This window comes from Bombina bombina, chromosome 2, assembly GCF_027579735.1.
Source record: "Bombina bombina isolate aBomBom1 chromosome 2, aBomBom1.pri, whole genome shotgun sequence".
Lineage (NCBI taxonomy): Eukaryota > Metazoa > Chordata > Amphibia > Anura > Bombinatoridae > Bombina > Bombina bombina.
Genome location: NC_069500.1, coordinates 367,216,740 through 367,233,272, shown reverse-complemented (window position 1 = coordinate 367,233,272; position 16,533 = coordinate 367,216,740). Strand labels below are relative to the sequence as shown.

Genomic DNA, 16,533 nt, shown 5'->3' with positions numbered 1-16,533 from the left:
AAGTAGAGGGGAGGAGCTATATAGCAGCTCTGCTGGGTGAATCCTCTTGCACTTCCTGTTGGGGAGGAGTTAATATCCCAGAAGTAATGATGACCCGTGGACTGACCACACTTAACAGGAGAAAAGGAAATTTATGCTTACCTGATAAATTTATTTATTTTTTGATACGATGAGTCCACGAATTTCATCCTTACTTGTGGGATATCGCCTCCTGGTCAGCAGGAGGAGGCAAAGAGCACCACAGCAGAGCTGTATAAATAGCTCCTCCCTCCCTTCCCTCCCAACCGAGTCATTCGACCGAAGTTAGGAAGAGAAAGGAAAAGCCAAGGTGCAGAGGTGTCTGAAGTTTATCAAAAATGTAATAACCTGTCTCACTAGAAAAGCGTGGGCCGTGGACTCATCGTTTCGAAAAAGAAATAAATTTATCAGGTAAGCATACATTTCCTTTTCTTTTTCAAGATACGATGAGTCCACAGATTTCATCCTTACTTGTGGGATACAATACCAAAGCTATAGTACACGGATGAAAGGCTAGGGACAAGACAGGTAACCTAAATGGAAGGCACCACTGCTTGAAGAACTTTCCCACCAAAAACAGCCTCAGATGAGGCAAAGGTATCGAATTTGGAAAAAGTGTGAAGACGACCAAGTTGCAGCTTTGCAAATCTGTTCAACAGAAGCATTATTTTTGAATGCCCATGAGGAAGCCACAGCCCTAGTTGAATGAGCCGTAATACGTTCAGGAGGCTGCTGTCCAGCAATCTCATAGGCAAAGCAGATGATACTCTTCAGCCAAAAAGAAAGACAGGTAGTCGTAGCTTTCAAACCCCTACGTTTCCCAGAAAAAACAACAAATAATGAAGACGATTGGCGAAAATCCTTAGTCGCCTGTAAGTAGAACTTCAAAAGCACGGACCACGTCCAAATTATTTGGAGAAGGATTAGGACACAAGGAAGGAACAACAATTTCCTGATTAATATTCTTATTTGAAACAACCTTAGGAAGAAAACCAGGTTTAGTTCGTAACACCACCTTATCCGAATGGAAAATAAGATAAGGAGAATCCCATTGTAATGCCGAAAGCTCAGATACTCTTCGAGCAGAAGAAATAGCAACCAAAAATAAAACTTTCCAAGATAACTTAATATCTATGGAATGCATAGGTTCAAACGGAACCCCTTGAAGAACTTTAAGAACTAAATTCAAACTCCAAGGAGGAGCAATTGGTCTAAATATAGGCCTGATTCTAGTCAGAGCCTGACAAAAAGATTGTACATCTGGAACATCTGCCAGACGCTTGTGTAACAAAATAGATAAAGAAGAAAACTGTCCTTTTAAAGAACTTGCTGACAACCCCTTCTCCAATCCTTCTTGGAGAAAAGACAAAATTCTGGGAATCCTAACCCTACTCCATGAGTAGCCCTTGGATTCACACCAATAAAGATATTTACGCCATATCTTATGGTAAATTTTTCTAGTAACAGGCTTACGAGCCTGAATCAAGGTATCTATGACCGAATCAGAAAAACCACGCTTAGACAAAATTAAGCGTTCAATCTCCAAGTAGTTAGCTGCAGAGAAACTAGATTTGGAAGATGGAAGGGTCCCTGAATGAGAAGGTCTTTCCTCAATGGAAGCTTCCATGGTGGCTGAGATGACATGTCCACCAGATCGGCATACCAAGTCCTGCGAGGCCACGCAGGAGCGATGAGGATCAACGATGCCCTCTCCTGTTTGACTCAAGCAATCACCCGGGGAAGAAGAGCAAATGGAGGGAACGCAAGCTAGGCTGAAAGACCAAGGCACTGCCAAGGCATCTATCAGCTTGGCCTGGGGATCCCTGGACCCGTATCTCAGAAGCTTGGCATTCTGACGAGACGCCATAAGATCCAACTCCGGCCTGCCCCATCTGAGAATCAGGTTGGCAAATACTTCCGGGTGGAGTTCCCACTCTCCCGGATGAAACGTCTGTCTGCTCAGAAAATCCGCCTCCCAGTTTTCCACCCCTGGGATGTGGATCGCTGACAAATGGCAAGAGTGAGACTCCGCCCACTGTATGATCTTGGTTACTTCTGTCATCGCTAAGGAACTCCTTGTTCCTCCCTGATGATTGATGTAAGCTACAGTCGTTATGTTGTCCGACTGGAATCTGATGAATTGGGCCGAAGCCAACTGAGGCCAAGCCCAAGCGCATTGAATATTGCTCTCAACTCTAGGATATTGATAGGAAGGAGAGACTCTGCCTGAGTCCATACACCCTGAGCCCTAAGGGAGTTCCAGACTGCTCCCCATCCTAACAGGTTGGCATCCATTGTCACTATCACGCATGAGGGTCTGCGGAAGCATGTCCCCTGGAATAGATGTTCCAGTGACAACCACCATAAAAGAGAGAGTTCCTCGTCTCCTGGTCTAGATCTATTTGAGGAGACAAATCTGTATAATCTCCATTCCACTGCCTGAGCATGCTTAGTTGCAGAGCAAACGGAACGATGTCCATTGCCGCCACCATCAATCCAATCACCTCCATACACTAAGCCACTGACGGACGAGGATTGGAGTGGATTGACCGACAAGTAGTTAGAATTTCTAACTTTCTGACCTCCGTCAGAAAAATCTTAATTGAAACAGAGTCGATTAAGGTTCCCAGAAAGGGTACTCTTGTCTGAGGAACTAACAAACTCTTTTCCATGTTTACCTTCCACTCGTGGGTCCTTAGGAAGGAAAGTACGATGTCGGTATGGGACTTTGCTAGTTGAAAGGATGACGCCTGAATCAGTATGTCGTCCAGATAAGGCGCCACTGCGATGCCTTGCGGTCGTAGAACCGCCAATAAAGACCCCAGAACCTTTGTAAAAATTCTGGGCGCCGTAGCCAGACCGAAAGGAAGAGCCACAAACTGATAATGTTTGTCCAGAAAGGCAAACCTTAGGAACTTGTGATGATCTCTGTGGATAGGAACATGAAGGTATGCATCCTTTAAATCCACCGTTGACATAAATTGACCTTCTTGAATCAATGGAAGAATGGTACGGATAGTTTCCATCTTGAAAGATGGAACTCTGAGAAACTTGTTTAGACTCTTGAGATCTAAGATAGATCTGAAGGTTCCCTCCTTTTTGGGAACTACAAACAGATTATAATAAAACCCCTGTCCCTGTTCCTGAATAGGAACGGGACAGATGACTCCCATGGAGGAGAGGTCTCTTACACAGCGTAAGAACGCCTCTCTCTTTATCTGGTCTACAGACAATCGAGAAAGAAGAAACCTTCCTCTGGGGGAAGAATTTCTGAATTCTAGCTGGTATCCCTGAGACACTATCTCTAATGCCCAGGGGTCCTGAACATCTCTCATCCAAGCTTGGAGGAAGAAAGATAGTCTGCCCCTACTAGATCCGGTGCCGGATCGGGGGCCAACCCTTCATGCTGTTTTGGGGGCAGCAGCAGGCTTCTTGGATTGTTTACCCTTGTTCCAAGACTGAGCCGGTCTCCAGGTAGACTTGGTTTGTGAATAGTTACCTTCCTGCTTAGAGGAAGAGGAATGGGGAATTCCCTTGAAGTTTCGAAAGGAACAAAAATTACTTTGACGACCTCTCTGTTTAGATTTCTTATCTTGAGGGAGATGACCCTTGCCTCCCGTAATGTCAGAAATAATTTCTTTCAAGTCAGGTCCAAACAGGGTCTTCCCCTTGTACGGAATAGCCAAAAGCTTAGACTTAGATGACACATCTGCAGACCAAGACTTTAACCATAAGTGCTAAGATGGAAAATCCTGAACTCTTAGCCGCCAATTTGGTAATCTGAAAAGAAGCATCTGTAATAAAAGAATTAGCTAACTTAAGAGCTCTAATTCTATCTTGGATTTCTTCCAAAGAAGTCTCAGTTTTAAGAGACTCTTCTAAAGCATCAAACCAATAAGCAGCCGCAGTCGTAACTGTAACAATGCAGGCCGCTGGTTGCAATAGCAACCCCTGATGAACATATGTTTTTTTAAGAAGACCCTCCAATTTCTTATCCATAGGGTCCTTAAAAGCACAACTATCCTCAATAGGGATAGTAGTTCGTTTAGCCAAGGTTAAAATAGCTCCCTCCACCTTAGGGACCGTCTGCCAAGAGTCCCTAATGGCGTCAGCTATAGGTTACATCTTCTTGAAAATGGGAGAAAGGGAAAAAGGAATACCCAGTCTCTCTTCTCTTAGGAACTGGAAATACATCCGAATAAGAAGGAACCTCTAAGTATCTGTCCAACTTACTCAATTTCTCTGGAGGAACCACAATTGAATCACAGTCGTCCAGAGTCACCAAAACCTCCCTCTATAACAGGCGGAGGTGATCAAGTTTAAACCTGAAGGAAACCGCATCTGGATCCGTCAGAGGTAAGCCACTTCCTGAGTCAGAAAGTTCCCCCTCGGATAAAGCCTCCATACCCTCCAATTCAGAGCCCTGGGAGGGTACATCTGAGATCGTCATCAAAGCATCAGAAGCTGTATTGACAATGTGGTTATCCTTCCTACTGCGTTTGCCTTGGAGTACCAGAAAGGCAGATAACGCCTCAGAAAGTGTAGATGACATAACCGCAGAAATGTCCTGCAGAGTGATTGGCGCCGCTTGAGCGGGCGTTAAGGGCTGTGATGCTTGGGGAGAAAGTTGCGGCATACTCTGAGACTCATCAGCTGAACTCTGAGAAACATCCACCTTAGATATACTTTTATTAAAGAAAATCTGCTCTCTAAACTCTAATGCCCTCTCAGTGCATGAGGGACAAAAAGTAACAGGGGGTTCCACATTGGCATTCAAACACATAGAACATGTACTGTTTTGAAGGTCTTCCATTACAAAAAATAAGCAAATGCAATATTGGTCGTGGTACTGATAATTATGTGATGAATTCAAAACATAAATACTATGCAATCAGCCTAATATAACTGATAACAAAAACTTTTGAAAACCAAGTGTACTGTGCCTTTAAATTTTTCTGCTCAACACTCAATAATGGAAAACAGAGAAGAAACTGCGTTTTTACTTTATTTTAAAAACAAACCCTCTGAAATTGAGCAATTCCTTAAGAGCAAAATTCAAACACTTGCACCACCTCACCACAGCTCTGCTGCGGTGCCTACCTGTCCCCACGAGACAACGATCTTTCAAAGAAGTCTCTATCTCCTTGTGTGCAGCGTGCCTAAGACCGCCTGTGATATCACTGAAACATGCGGTCTTAGGAAACACCAGAGCCTCGAAGCACACTGCCGATCGGGTCACGTCCTGAGTCCCAAAATAACAACTGCGCGGCTAAGCGTGCGAACGATAAGCCCGCTCGTCGTGGGCGGTAAACTAACTCAAAGTAACCCGGGCAAGTATCTTTATAGAAAAAAACTAATGCCAGTCAAAGTGAAACCCATGAAAACATTCACTGTGTCCCCTCAAAGCGCACTGCCTATTATGGCAAATACTAGAGCAGAGTACACCGGAGTATATAACTCCAAGCTACAGATCCCCAGCGTCAAGCCCACACTCCAGCCAACCGGGCTAGCAATATAAAAAGCCCATAGGAATTACGGCTGTCACAGAGTAATGAGGGGAATACACACATGCATATAATTGGACTTGAGCAAGTTGATTACCCCTTAATTTATATAGGAAATAAAGGACAGTCTGTTTTGATTTCTGGGACACTAGGTAACTCAGAAGACTGCACAAATCTCAATACTTGGCGACAGCATGCCTTGTCCCACACGATGAAGAGGTCCTCATCTCCTCCTGTAGATCTGTGGGAACAAACAGGGTCTTAGATAATATCTGCTAAGACCATCATCAGCAGGGCAGCACATAGTATGGGAGGCGCAGAGAGAATGAAAATCTCCCCAGTTCCCATTGCTTAAAAGCCACCTGTAGCTCTACTCTAGAGGCCGACAAGGAATACAGCTAAACCCTGAATAAAATAGCACTCACTGGTACCATTTTAAAAACAATAAACTCTTGATTGAAGAATCTAAACTAACACCTCACTTTGCCTCTTCCTATCACTAACACAGGCAAAGAGAATGACTGGGTTGGGAGGGAAGGAAGGAGCTATTTATGCAGCTCTGCTGTGGTGCTGTTTGCCTCCTCCTGCTGACCAGGAGGCGATATCCCACAAGTAAGGATGAAATCCGTGGACTCATCGTATCTTGAAAAAGAAAAGAAGATTAGTCAATTAATATCTCTGATGCAGAATTCTCCGAGAGAAAGGAACCCTCATCAGCAGAAGATATTAAAGTATGCTGTCGGTCAGTACAAAATTGATTGAAGCTATAACAAGTTTGGAAAGACCTTTACATTAATTGAAGGCGTAATAGCAGTCATAGCCGTCTTATGGCTGCAGCAGTAACATTTTTATATCTGCAGAACTTTTTGGTTTATTAAACTGAGAAAGTAAAAACAGTAAATGTAATTGTACACAAAGAAACATTATCAGCATATAATAATATGATAAAATAAGTGTCTATAATTAAGCTGAGGGAATAAAATCAGATTGACAATAACAACACACTTAGCTTTTAGTAGAATTGTGTTCATGCATCTTGGTTTTTACAGTAACATAAGAGGCAGGATCAGTTTGAGACATCTTGCAAAATGTAACAAAAAAGAAAAAAAAACTTTTAGACAAAATATCCAATTTCAACAATGTAACAGTTTCAGAAAATAGGAAAAATTCATGATAGAATTTTTATAGAACAAAATAAAATCAAAAGCAAGCATCATAGCTCTCTATTATAAAATGAAAGCAGCGAGCAAAAAAGGGAGAGGCTTAATATAACAAATGTAGGCGCCAAAAATGACGCAAAGATGACGCAAATGCAGGAAAAAAAACTTTTGGCGCCATACAACAAAGACACAAGAAATGATGCGGCTCGCGTCACAACAGACGCAACTTCGCGTAAAAAATGACGCAATAAAAAACATAATTTATGCTTACCTGATAAATTTATTTCTCTTGTAGTGTATCCAGTCCACGGATCATCCATTACTTATGGGATATTCTCCTTCCCAACAGGAAGTTGCAAGAGGATCACCCACAGCAGAGCTGCTATATAGCTCCTCCCCTCACTGCCATATCCAGTCATTCGACCGAAACAAGACGAGAAAGGAGAAACCATAGGGTGCAGTGGTGACTGTAGTTTAATTAAAATTTAGACCTGCCTTAAAAGGACAGGGCGGGCCATGGACTGGATACACTACAAGAGAAATAAATTTATCAGGTAAGCATAAATTATGTTTTCTCTTGTTAAGTGTATCCAGTCCACGGATCATCCATTACTTATGGGATACCAATACCAAAGCTAAAGTACACGGATGATGGGAGGGACAAGGCAGGATTAAACGGAAGGAACCGCTGCCTGAAGAACCTCTCCCCCAAAAACAGCCTCCGAAGAAGCAAAAGTATCAAATTTGTAAAATTTTGAAAAGGTGTGAAGCGAAGACCAAGTCGCAGCCTTGCAAATCTGTTCAACAGAGGCCTCATTTTTAAAGGCCCAGGTGGAAGCCACAGCTCTAGTAGAATGAGCTGTAATCCTTTCAGGGGGCTGCTGTCCAGCAGTCTCATAGGCTAAGCGAATTATGCTCCGAAGCCAAAAGGAAAGAGAGGTTGCTGAAGCTTTTTGACCTCTCCTCTGTCCAGAGTAAACGACAAACAGGGAAGATGTTTGGCGAAAATCTTTAGTAGCTTGTAAGTAAAACTTCAAGGCACGGACTACGTCCAGATTATGTAAGAGACGTTCTTTCTTTGAAGAAGGATTAGGACACAATGATGGAACAACAATCTCTTGATTGATATTCTTGTTAGAAACCACCCAGGTTTGGTACGCAGAACTACCTTATCTGCATGAAAAATCAGATAAGGAGAATCACATTGTAAGGCAGATAGCTCAGAGACTCTTCGAGCCGAGGAAATAGCCATCAAAAACAGAACTTTCCAAGATAAAAGTTTAATATCAATGGAATGAAGGGGTTCAAACGGAACTCCTTGAAGAACTTTAAGAACCAAGTTTAAGCTCCACGGGGGAGCAACAGTTTTACATTTTATTTTTATTGAGGTATAAGACAAGACAGAAACATCAGGCATGTCAGTACAAATTAGGCAACAAAATTACTTTCAGACATAATACGCATACATCTAAACATAATAACCCGGTTGAATGTAGCTGACAACATTGGAAAATGTAATATGACATATGTCTCGCCATCAATATAAACCCTCTACTAGTCACATGAGGCCTCTTTTGGACCTCTTAGTACTATCATTTATACAAAAATTCAGAGTGTTATCATGTTCAATAGGGGACTACTCTTGAGTCCCTAAGGAAAACCTCTGTGTTTATATGTTTCTATATAATGTAAAGTTAAATAGTGAACCATAGTCTATCCATATAAAATAAACAATAAAATAATATTTGTAAAGACTCTGTGTGGTGGTGAATCATAGCTGTCATGGATTATATCTGTCATGGGGGAACTCTAAACTTTAATATGAGGGTTCCCTACCTAATATAGCTAGTGTAGAGAACATGTATATAGCCACTTTAACAACTAGTTTCATTGGGGCTATATGCTTAATTCTAATTTGGAGTGGCAGGGTATAATTATGGTCTGCTAAATATAGCGTAAGGTAACGCAGTAGTGTGACATTAACTAAAGTAGTTTATTGTGAACTTGCGCCTCTTATTGTAAAGGGACCATACATAATTATATTGATGAGCAATAAAGAAACTTTCAATGTATATGCAGTTGTAAAATGAAGATCTCCCTTGTGCATTATAGCTAATTAAATGTGTTTTTAACCCCGAGCATGCTATATATGTTCCATGAAATATCCTCTTATCTAGGAAAGGTGCTTAGGGCAAAGGAGTACACTTAGTATGCTAAACCTTGTAAACATAGTACTATAAGGGAATCGAGAGCCTCTACTTTGCATTGACTATCATTAAGATCATGTAGCAGGTATGACTCAAGAATCAACGTAATGTATACAGTCTAGCAGTCTAAAACAACTAACAATGACAGTAAAAAGCAAACAGCAACTGCGGCTTTGTGTTAAGCTAATATGACATTCTGAGCCTCATATGATATGTGCGCACAGCTAGGGTTGCTCCTAGCGGAAATGAAATAAACTAATAGTGCAGTCACATCGCTCAGTAGCAAACACACAGCAAAGCAAATGAGGTTAAACAGTAAACAATAGGGATATAAAAACGCAAACGGCAAACATATCATATAGAGCCATATAGACTCTTAGCACTCTGAGTCCCATAACGAAATTAATGAAGCAGCCTCTATAAACTAGTCATATACCAAATAGAGTAAGTCATGTCCCAGTCATTGTTAAATTAAGGGAAGGTAAAACATAAGCAGTGGCATGTTTTATATAGCTTAATATCAGGTAGGGTCCGTAACATGGGGCTGGAGACACAAATGAATATGTGAGCAATTACCCATAAGCCTAATAGTGTATCTGCAGGGGTTCATCCAATTCCCCCTCTGATATCCAGAAAAGTTAGTGGATGTTCCCTGGATGGTCTCCCCAATGCACGGCACTGAAATGTGCACCATGCGGCTAGCATATATAAAACAGTGACGACTCAGAGGAAAGATAGGAGCTCTTATTTCTGGAGGCTATAGGAAAGTAGATACAAAGCAAAAAAGGGATCGCAACACAGACTCACTGCCCCCCACGAAGGCTCTAACCAATTCCTGTGCGATTGAGGCGGAACCGGCAAACACAGTCCCCGCAACCATGTAAGTCAAAAGTGTCCCAAGAGCCGGGAACACACAGCGGCGGTGCCGCAACTAAGTAAGTCTCGCTAATTCCTGTGCCCTCCTTTCTTTCAGCTCTGTCTGGCAGTTTTAGTGTTAGCAGCGCTCCTCTCAAGTATCCTTCGTTGGGCATGTAGCTTGCTTGCCTTGTATGCCGATGTAGTGCTTTTGCTTTAGTAGCCGCCATCTTGGCCGCCTGTAATATCCGGGTTTTCAGTATGTGTATGAACATCCGATCAGAGCAAGTAGCTTGTTTTCTGTGTGCCGATTTTACAGAGTTAGCCTTCTTAATCAGCATCCGATGCCTCTGTTTTCTTTGAATAGGCAGGCATTGCATTCTCTTATTAATTGCACCCTTTGCAGCTTTACTTGGGATCTTCACATTAGTATGCGCTCCATTGTAAACAATATGGTCATCTCTTGCCACTCCTTGGGTTATAATAATGTCCATGTCCCCCGGCTGGCAACAGACAGTAGGCTCCGTGGGTATAGTAACATGGTGGTTTGTTTCAGTGAAAAGTAGCATGCTGAGATTCTTCAGCAGCTGCTCGTAAGATTGCTTGATCGCGGTCTCCATTTTGTGCTCCCAAACGCCCACTGCATCCAAGGCGTCCATGATAGGAAATAATTTGCTGTAGAAGTAAGTAGTACTACTCGTAACCCCAGTCTCCTAGGGGGGGGGGAATATGCGGCAGCCCCGGCTCCACAAACCGACAAACACTGTGTGAGCGCAGCAGCCGCGAGGCCTAACTGTAGAGCATAGGCAAAGATTAATCCTGAAAGAACCTCCCAGGGTTGACAGATTCTTGAATCTAGTAGGGATTAGCTAGGTTTTAGCTGTTAATTAAACTAAATTCTAGAGAAAGGCAATATAATTATCAGGTGAAACTCCAAAATAGAGCCAGGAGCTCCCTCAAGACACGTCTTGCCGCTACAGCTGTAGGCTCCGCCCCCCGGAGCAACAGTTTTAAACACAGGCTTAATTCTAACCGAAGCCTGACAAAATGCCTGGACGTCTGGAACCTCTGCCAGACGCTTGTGCAAAAGAATAGACAGAGCAGAAATCTGTCCTTTTAAAGAACTAGCTGATAATCCTTTGTCCAAGCCCTCTTGGAGAAAGGACAATATCCTAGGAATCCTAACCTCACTCCATGAGTAATTCTTGGATTCACACCAATAAAGATATTTACGCCATATCTTATGGTAGATTTTCCTGGTGACAGGCTTTCGTGCCTGTATTAAGGTATCAATGACTGACTCGGAGAAGCCACGCCTTGATAGAATCAAGCGTTCAATCTCCATGCAGTCAGTCTCAGAGAAATTAGATTTGGATGATTGAAAGGACCTTGTATTAGAAGGTCCTTCCTCAGAGGCAGAGTCCATGGTGGAAAGGATGACATGTCCACTAGGTCTGCATACCAGGTCCTGCGTGGCCACGCAGGCGCTATCAGAATCACCGATGCTCTCTCCTATTTGATTTTGGCAATCAGTCGAGGGAGCAGAGGAAACGGTGGAAACACATAAGCCAGGTTGAAGAACCAAGGAGCTGCTAGAGCATCTATTAGCGTCGCTCCCGGGTCCCTGGACCTGGATCCGTAACAAGGAAGCTTGGCGTTCTGGCGAGACGCCATGAGATCCAGTTCTGGTTTGCCCCAACGATGGATCAGTTGAGCAAACACCTCCGGATGGAGTTCCCACTCCCCCGGATGAAAAGTCTGACGACTTAGAAAATCCGCCTCCCAGTTCTCTACGCCTGGGATGTGGATCGCTGACAGATGGCAAGAGTGAGACTCTGCCCAGCGAATTATCTTTGAGACTTCTAACATCGCTAGGGAACTCCTGGTTCCCCCTTGATGGTTGATGTAAGCCACAGTCGTGATGTTGTCCGACTGAAATCTGATGAACCTCAGGGTTGCTAACTGAGGCCAAGCTAGAAGAGCATTGAATATTGCTCTTAACTCCAGAATATTTATTGGGAGGAGTTTCTCCTCCTGAGTCCACGATCCCTGAGCCTTCAGGGAGTTCCAGACTGCGCCCCAACCTAGAAGGCTGGCATCTGTTGTTACAATCGTCCAATCTGGCCTGCGAAAGGTCATACCCTTGGACAGATGGACCCGAGATAGCCACCAGAGAAGAGAATCTCTGGTCTCTTGATCCAGATTTAGTAGAGGGGACAAATCTGAGCAATCCCCATTCCACTGACTTAGCATGCATAATTGCAGCGGTCTGAGATGCAGGCGCGCAAATGGCACTATGTCCATTGCCGCTACCATTAAGCCGATTACTTCCATGCACTGAGCCACTGACGGACGTGGAATGGAATGAAGGACACGGAAAGCATTTAGAAGTTTTGATAACCTGGACTCCGTCAGGTAAATTTTCATCTCTACAGAATCTATAAGAGTCCCTAGGAAGGTGACTCTTGTGAGTGGGGATAGAGAACTCTTTTCCACGTTCACTTTCCACCCATGCGACCTCAGAAATGCCAGAACTATCTCTGTATGAGACTTGGCAATTTGAAAGCTTGACGCCTGTATCAGGATGTCGTCTAGATACGGAGCCACCGCTATGCCTCGCGGTCTTAGAACCGCCAGAAGTGAGCCCAGAACCTTTGTAAAGATTCTCGGGGCTGTGGCCAACCCGAAGGGAAGAGCTACAAATTGGTAATGCCTGTCTAGAAAGGCAAACCTTAGGTACCGATGATGATCTTTGTGAATCGGTATGTGAAGGTAGGCATCCTTTAAGTCCACTGTGGTCATGTACTGACCCTCTTGGATCATGGGTAGGATGGTCCGAATAGTTTCCATTTTGAATGATGGAACTCTGAGGAATTTGTTTAAGATCTTTAGATCCAAGATTGGTCTGAAGGTTCCCTCTTTCTTGGGAACCACAAACAGATTTGAATAAAACCCCTGTCCCTGTTCCGTCCGTGGAACTGGATGGATCACTCCCATTACTAGTAGGTCTTGCACACAGCTTAGGAATGCCTCTTTCTTTATCTGGTTTGCTGATAACCTTGAAAGATGAAATCTCCCTTGTGGAGGAGACGCTTTGAAGTCCAGAAGATATCCCTGAGATATGATCTCCAACGCCCAGGGATCCTGAACATCTCTTGCCCACGCCTGGGCGAAGAGAGAAAGTCTGCCCCCCACTAGATCCGTTTCCGGATAGGGGGCCGTTACTTCATGCTGTCTTGGGGGCAGCAGCAGGTTTTCTGGCCTGCTTGCCCTTGTTCCAGGACTGGTTAGGTTTCCAGGCCTGTCTGGAATGAGCAACAGTTCCCTCTTGTTTTGAAGCGGAGGAAGTTGATGCTGCTCCTGCCTTGAAATTTCGAAAAGGCACGAAAATTAGACTGTTTGGCCTTTGATTTGGCCCTGTCCTGAGGAAGGGTATGACCCTTGCCTCCAGTAATGTCAGCAATAATTTCCTTCAAGCCAGGCCAGAATAAGGTCTGCCCTTTGAAAGGAATGTTGAGTAACTTAGACTTTGAAGTCACGTCAGCTGACCAGGATTTAAGCCATAGCGCCCTACGCGCCTGGATGGCGAATCCGGAATTCTTAGCCGTTAGTTTAGTCAAGTGAACAATGGCATCAGAAACAAATGAGTTAGCTAGCTTAAGCGTTCTAAGCTTGTCAATAATTTCCTCCAATGGAGCTGTATGGATGGCCTCTTCCAGGGCCTCAAACCAGAATGCCGCCGCAGCAGTGACAGGCGCAAAGCATGCAAGGGGCTGCAAAATAAAACCTTGTTGAATAAACATTTTCTTAAGGTAACCCTCTAATTTTTTATCCATTGGATCTGAAAAAGCACAACTGTCCTCAACCGGGATAGTGGTACGCTTTGCTAAAGTAGAAACTGCTCCCTCCACCTTAGGGACCGTCTGCCATAAGTCCCGTGTAGTGGCATCTATTGGAAACATTTTTCTAAATATAGGAGGTGGGGAAAAGGGCACACCGGGTCTATCCCACTCCTTGCTAATAATTTCTGTAAGCCTTTTAGGTATAGGAAAAACGTCAGTACACACCGGCACCGCATAGTATCTATCCAGCCTACATAATTTCTCTGGAATTGCAACTGTGTTACAGTCATTCAGAGCAGCTAATACCTCCCCAAGCAATACACGGAGGTTCTCAAGCTTAAATTTAAAATTAGAAATCTCTGAATCAGGTTTTCCCGAGTCAGAGATGTCACCCACAGAATGAAGCTCTCCATCCTCATGTTCTGCATACTGTGACGCAGTATCAGACATGGCTCTTACAGCATTTGCGCGCTCTGTATCTCTCCTAACCCCAGAGCTATCGCGCTTGCCTCTTAATTCAGGCAATCTAGATAATACCTCTGACAGGGTATTATTCATGATTGCAGCCATGTCCTGCAAGGTAATCGCTATGGGCGTCCCTGATGTAATTGGCGCCATATTAGCGTGCGTCCCCTGAGCGGGAGGCGAAAGGGTCTGACACGTGGGGAGAGTTAGTCGGCATAACTTCCCCCTCGACAGAACCCTCTGGTGATAATTCTTTTATAGATAAAGACTGATCTTTACTGTTTAAGGTGAAATCAATACATTTAGTACACATTCTCCTATGGGGCTCCACCATGGCTTTCAAACATAATGAACAAGTAGGTTCCTCTGTATCAGACATGTTTAAACAGACTAGCAATGAGACTAGCAAGCTTGGAAAACACTTAAAACAAGTTTACAAGCAATATAAAAAACGTTACTGCGCCTTTAAGAAACACAAATTTTTTCAAAATTTGAAATAACAGTGAAAAAAGGCAGTTACACTAACGAAATTTTTACAGTGTATGTAACAAGTTAGCAGAGCATTGCACCCACTTGCAAATGGATGATTAACCCCTTAATACCAAAAACGGAATAACAAATGACAAAAACGTTTTTTAAACAGTCACAACTGCCACAGCTCTACTGTGGCTTTTTACCTCCCTCAATACGACTTTTGAAGCCTTTTGAGCCCTTCAGAGAAGTCCTGGAACATGCAGGAAGAAGCTGGATGTCTGTGTCTGTAATTTTTGCTACTCAAAAAAGCGCTAAAATAGGCCCCTCCCACTCATATTACAACAGTGGAAAGCCTCCAGGAACTGTTTCTAGGCAAAATTCAAGCCAGCCATGTGGAAAAAACTAGGCCCCAATAAGTTTTATCACCAAACATATATAAAAAACGATTAAACATGCCAGCAAACGTTTTAAAATACACTTTTATAAGAGTATGTATCTCTATTAATAAGCCTGATACCAGTCGCTATCACTGCATTTAAGGCTTTACTTACATTATTTCGGTATCAGCAGCATTTTCTAGCAAATTCCATCCCTAGAAAAATATTTTAACTGCACATACCTTATTGCAGGAAAACCTGCACGCTATTCCCCCTCTGAAGTTACCTCACTCCTCAGAATATGTGAGAACAGCAAAGGATCTTAGTTACTTCTGCTAAGATCATTCATAGAAAACGCAGGCAGATTCTTCTTCCAAATACTGCCTGAGATAAACAGTACACTCCGGTACCATTTAAAAATAACAAACTTTTGATTGAAGAGATAAACTCAGTATAAAACACCACAGTCCTCTTACGACCTCCATCTTAGTTGAGAGTTGCAAGAGAATTACTGGATATGGCAGTGAGGGGAGGAGTTATATAGCAGCTCTGCTGTGGGTGATCCTCTTGCAACTTCCTGTTGGGAAGGAGAATATCCCATAAGTAATGGATGATCCGTGGACTGGATACACTTAACAAGAGAAAACAGCATTTTGGTCCTAGCGAGCCTAGTTTGCCCGCAAAAGATTGAAAAACAAAGTCAAATTTGAAAAACTAAGGTAAGAATTTTTTTTCACTTAAACTCCCCAAAACATAAATTCCATACTGAAACTGTTAGACTGCAAAAGGTAAATAAACATAGACCTGACTCATGGCAAATATAAGCAAATACATACATTTAAAACTTTATAACAAAGCGCCAAACATAGCTGAGTGTTTTAAAAAATGATACATACTTACCAGAAGACACCCATCCACATACAGCAGACAGCCAAACCAGTACTGAAAAATATCAGCAGAGGTAATGGTATAGGAGTATAACGTCGATCTGAAAAGGGAGGCAGGGGCATGAATTCCTGCAACCGATTACAGAGAGCCTTGGAAAGGATTTCCCATGGGTTAAACTACTTTAATCAACAGGCACATCCCTCTGACAAACACTGTCACTTCAAAATGCTTAGAAGTACCCATCATAGAAGAAATTAAGCACATCTTGCTTCACCACCTCCATAGGAGGCACAGTTTGTAAAAACTGAGGTATGTGTGTGGTGGGAGGTGTATTTATAGGCATTTTGAGGTTTGTGAAACTTTGCTCCCTCCTGGTAGGAATGTAAATCCCATACGTCACTAGCTCATGGACTTGCCACTTACATGAAAGAAATTGCATCTCCAGACTCTAAATCAATACTCTCACTCAGAGGTTGACATGACTACTTAAAACGTCAGTTCTATCTCGAAGGGCAGATACCCTTTTTCAGGACTCTCCGAATCTCCTGCCACTTCTCTGCCACCTCCTAACGTGACGAAAGGCAAAGAATGACTGGGATAATGAGGAAGCTGGAGGGATATTTAAGCTTTTGGCTCGGGTGTCTATGCCTCCTCCTTGTGGCCAGGTGATGTATTTTCCAACAGTAAGGAATGAAGCCGTGGACTCTCCCTCTCTTAGGAAGGAAATAAGACTTTAAGATGAC

At 43.2% G+C, this 16,533-nt stretch overlaps 1 protein-coding gene across 1 annotated transcript in view; it reads right to left on the bottom strand.

The window, feature by feature from the left end:
• ATP6V0A2 (ATPase H+ transporting V0 subunit a2) overlaps window positions 1-16,533 on the bottom strand; it is a 236,702-nt gene that overhangs the window by 25,607 nt on the left and 194,562 nt on the right. The gene's annotated exons all lie outside the window — the stretch shown is intronic.